This window comes from Silene latifolia, chromosome Y (genome assembly GCF_048544455.1).
Source record: "Silene latifolia isolate original U9 population chromosome Y, ASM4854445v1, whole genome shotgun sequence".
Lineage (NCBI taxonomy): Eukaryota > Viridiplantae > Streptophyta > Magnoliopsida > Caryophyllales > Caryophyllaceae > Silene > Silene latifolia.
In genome coordinates, this window is record NC_133538.1 from 295,847,355 (window position 1) to 295,852,705 (window position 5,351).

At 34.4% G+C, this 5,351-nt stretch overlaps 1 non-coding gene across 1 annotated transcript; it reads left to right on the forward strand.

Moving 5' to 3' along the window:
- The first annotated feature begins 2,969 nt into the window (after nt 1–2,969).
- On the forward strand, nt 2,970–3,076 carry LOC141635230 (small nucleolar RNA R71). The gene has a single exon (XR_012539930.1). It is a non-coding gene; the product is annotated as a small nucleolar RNA R71 (small nucleolar RNA).
- The last annotated feature ends 2,275 nt before the right edge of the window (nt 3,077–5,351 follow it).

The following is a 5,351-nucleotide window of genomic DNA, read 5'->3' on the forward strand; positions in this document are numbered from 1 at the left end:
TTTCCGTATATAACGAGGAAGTCACAAGGTGCAAGCCAATGGGAGGGGGAAGACACGGCCAAGGCAATATCATCATTGAGGGTATCATGCTCCCTTCCTAGACCACATTTTGTTTTAAAATATGTACAACTTGATGCAAACTGTAAATAAGTAACAAACACATATTTACAAGATACGAAATGCATTTCTAAGTACTAGCAATATAAATAAACATGCAACAATTGTCTAAACCTAGCAGCACGTAAGCAACACACACCAAGTTCCAAAATGCAACATCCTCATCAACATAGCCCATCCTCCTCCATATATCTAACAATATAAAGGAAAAGAATAGTAAAGGAGAAAGAGATAAGAAAGATTAAACCGAGCGGTCTTCTAGTCTCCTAATGCCTCAAATGTCCCGTATGTGCCTGCGCCACTTGTTAGACAAACATATATATACAATGCAAATTTTTTTATTTGAAATTTTTGAAATTTTCACAAATTTACAAGTATATATACAAATATAAACAAATATAAACAAATATACACAAGGTGGATATTTTCCTCCCCACACTTAAAATGTACATCGTCCTCGATGGAACGCGATGTAGGGAAGAAATAGGAAAAATAAAAGACATGTTTTGTATTTTTAAATAATAAAATTTCCTCCCCACACTTATTTATTTACATAATTTCCAATGGAAATAAATGTGTGGAGGAAATTCGGAAATTAAGTACATGTTTTTGGTTTTTTTAATTTTTTTCAAAGAAAAGAACATGTTTTTGGGTTTTAGAAAAATTTATCAAAAAGAAAAAGAGTGCATTAAAGAGCTTGGGTTGCCTCCCAAGAAGCGCGGTTTTAAGGAAACCACCAAACCTACAATCAAACACAACAAACAAGTGAGTCATTTAAAAATCCCATCAAAGATCTCATTAATTTATCAAAAGAAGATGACCAATTAACAAGAAGGTGGTCATATGCAATACAAATCAAGTAAGACCAACCAAAAAGCCAAGAAAGAAGAGACATATTAGTGAAAGGCTTGTGAGAAAAGAAGTGCAAACTAAACAAGTCAATGCCACTCCAAGGTTTATCACTTGATTTCAAATGCGCAAAAGGAGGATTAAAGCTTTTGAAATCATTCAAAACATCATCAACCCCAATCAAAATTTCACTAGGGGTAGTGTTCAAGTTTCCATCCTCAAAGATCTCCATTAAGCAACCATTAAGAGTCAAATCAACCTCTTTGAAAAGATCATCACAATCTTCCTTAACAATCATTTGCTCAAATGTAGGAGTAAGAGAAATGAGGTCTAAATGATTGGTAGATGAAAAGAACTCATCATCACCACAAAAGCAAACCTCAAATTTCTCAAGAAGAGGTTCATTGAGTGGAAGCACATCATAACCCCTCACTTGTTCTTTTTCACTAGCCTCATCATCAATGTCAAAGCCAAGTCCATCTTCACTCCTAACAAACTCCATCCTTAAGGAGACACCCTCCCATTTTATCAAGTTTCCAACACTAACATCATCACAAAGAAGGGTGGGTGTTCCAATCTCCTCAACCACAAAGTTCTCATCTAAATCCACAACCAGATTGTTGTAAGTCAAGCCTATAAAATTTTCATCATAAGGCTCATCAACAATCTCAAATTCCTCACAAAAGCTCTCAAGCTTTTCATTTTTTGAAGGCATTTCTACCGTTTCATCTTCCTCACAATCTTTACCATCATTTTTCCTTTCTAACTCAAGAATCATTCTCTCAACATACTCTCTTCCCAATGACTCATGATCAACCTCAAATGATACACAATCCAACTCATTCAAATACAATTGCTCCACAACTTTCTCTTCAAGTAAACAATTTGCCTCAATCAATCCATAATCACATTCAGACATCATAACCTCTACCTCACACCCATTACTAGATAATTTGGAATTCACATGGTGTGGTGTAGTTTGGCATAAGGAGTGTGAAAGTTGTCTTGAAAAATGGTGAGGTGGTTCATAAGAAGGGTTAAAGATATGCAAATCATTAACATCATTTATCATATAATCATCCATGGGGATATGGGGAAAAGAAGAGATACACACATTAATGTTATCTCCAAAGCTACCACATGGTTCACAATTAGATGAAAAAGCTTGCAAGCCACACACATTCATCGGAAGAAGGGAAGAATGATAAGAGGGATCATCATGCATATCATAATTAACATCATTTATCACATTTATGTTCTCAAGGGGTGGGTAAGAATAAGAAAGACGAACATTTGAGTCATATCCTAAATCACCACAAGATTTATAAGAAGATGTTAACTCGTGCACAACATTCATATTCAAAGGAGGTGAACTTTGACTTGGAAAAAAGTTGGGTGCATAGTGATAAGGTGGTGTACAAGAGGGATCAAAGATATACAAGTTATCAACATCACTTATCAAACAATCATTCATGGGGGCTTGGGGAGTATAAGAAGGGCACAAGTCAAAACTATCTTCAAAACCACCACATGACACATAATTTGATGAAGAAACATGCATAGAATTCATTGGTTGAAAGGAGGCATGGTATGGTTGAACATTGTGCCTATTATCATCATTGTTCATCACATTCATCAACATGTGAGGTGGGGATACATATAAAGAACAAGCACAAGAATCATTTCCAAAATAACCACATGTATCACAAGAATATGAAAATGAAAATGGATGCACATCATTCTCAATTATAGAGGGAGGGTTAACACGATTTTGTTGAACATTTTAAACATAAGGGGGAGAATCAACCTCAACTTGTGGTTCAATCAATCGTGTCACTCTCCCAAACCCATAATGAGCATCCGTCTTAGCCACTTTCTCAAGCAAAGATCTTGCTTCATCATCACCCAAACTATCAAAGGCACCTCCGGCCGATGCATTTATCAATTCTTTAATGGCATGATGCAAATTGTTAAAGAAAGTTTGTGTGATTAGCCAAATTGGGATCCCATGATGAGGGCAAGCTCTCAAAAGTTCATTTAACCTTTCCCAAGCCTCACTTAAATTCTCAAACTCGCCTTGATGGAAAGTAAAGATCTCATTTCTTAGTTTGGCGGTTTTAGAAGGTGGAAAATATTTGGTAAGAAAGGCTTGGACAATGTCATCCAAAGTAGAAAAAGTGCTAGGAGGGTGAGAATATAACCATCTTTCGGCTCCATCCCCCAGAGTAAGAGGAAAGAGCATGAGTTTTACAACTTGTTCGGACACACCATTCTTTTTCACCAAAATGCATTTTCTATTAAATCTCTCCAAATGGTCCAACACATTCTCATTTGGTAGACAAAAAAACACATCTTTTTGAAAGATTTCAATCCAATCCGGATGCAAGTCAAGCTCCACATCCTCTCCAATATCAATAGGAGAGGCAAACAAGTTCGGATCGGGTCTACTATGATCACGTAAAGACATGGATGAAGACATTATTGAATACAAGACTCTAAATGCAAGTGACTAACAACTATAACTAAAGATGCAAGTAAATAAACAACATATTTTTTTTCTTTTTCAAATATTCAATTTTTTTTTTTCAAAAGCAATATAAAATGACTAATCCTAAAACTAAACTAAGACTTATATCTAGCAGAGCACCATCCCCGGCAACGGCGCTATTTTGGTACCGAGTTTGTCGTACTCCTCGATATGCAAACAATATTTATAAACTCAATACCAAACTAATGAATGTAGTAGGGTAAGGAGGTCGATCCACAGAGATGGTGTGTTAGAAATGATTTATAAGTCTCGGTCTTCGTTTTAGTCTAGTCGGTCAATAAGATTGAATTGATTTTTATGCTAAAAGTCTAAGCTAAGAACATGAAATAAATGAACAAGCAAGTAAACAAATAAGGTAAGCACAATGAGAAGAAAGACTAGGGTGTCGGGGTGACCTAAGTAGGAGGGGTTGAGTCTAAGTCAATGTAGAGGGCATAACGGAGAATGAAGTCTAGGTGTCTCTATCTCTCGATATGAGACGGTCCTGTTGGAATATGTGTCCTCCGACAATATTGCGATCACAACTGTCGATCATAATGATCACATGTTTAAATCTAATTTTAAGAATACATGTGGGATGTAATATTTTACAGTCAACTGGTCCACACATACCGGTAATGATTGGCTGTCTAGAGTTTGACATTACTGTCGTGCGACGGTGGTGATCAGTTGATCCCCTTAGGTCATACCTATAGGGAAATACTCTTAATTGATTATTTAATTAATCGTATATGACATATTTTATGAGTATGTTGATTTTTAATATGTTAAAAATACATTACAAATTCACATGTCAAGTAACATGTCACATATGTCACAATTGACAAATGACAAAATAAAATGGACCATCCATTTTATGTTAAATGTGCCGAAAATATGGAGGGAGTATAAGGTTTATATTGTATTTTTATTTTAAGTGGAAAACATAATTATTACAACCTAATATAGCGTTGCATGCCTAGTTGTTCTTGGGAAGAAAGTTGGCCTCATGCATTGGCTATCTCCCCTCCCCCCAACCGGTTTATACATAGAAAAGGCCAAGGCCTTTTCTAAAAAAGTATTCACTTCTTCAACATTATTTTTCTAGTGTAAGAAATATACTCCATTCTCTATCTTGTGAAGAAATTTTAGAGAAATAAAATCTCTCAGATCCTACTCTCTTGACCGAAAATTTTCAAGAGTACAAAATATTATTTTTGTGTCAATTTTATAGTAAGACTTATATTATTTCTAGTACAAAATAATATTAGTTATTAAGAGATTTCCTTGGGTATTCACATTTGGGAGGGATTCTAAGCTTGAATCCTTGTTCATCCATATAAGGAAAGCTCAAGAACAAGTAAGAAGAAGATCTTACATGTGCCCAAAAATCCGAAATTATCTTAGTAAGGGTTGATGATTTTTTCTCTTTTTAATTTAAGTTTGCATGCATAAGATCACAAATTAATTTTATGACTAAATTAATTATAGCATATTTGAATATGTTGAGTATAATGAGATATAGATTTCCAACAAGCGGTATCAAGAGCCTTAGGTTGTTTGCATGCAAATCGGTTATAGTTTTTCCGAGTTATATGATTAACAAATAAAACTTATAAATTTGTGTTTATTATGATATAGCACGAAATCAATCATGCATGTTAAAGTTTCTGGTCCTAAAATTTATTTAGGATATTTTGGTTAATTTATGGATTTTTATTGTTCATTTTATATAATAATGGCATTAAAATGTGATTTTATGATAAAAATGTCATTTTTGGACTAAATTAGCTAAACTTCGATTTTTCCAGTGTTTTTTGGATATGTTTTCACATATATTATCTTATGATTACCTGTA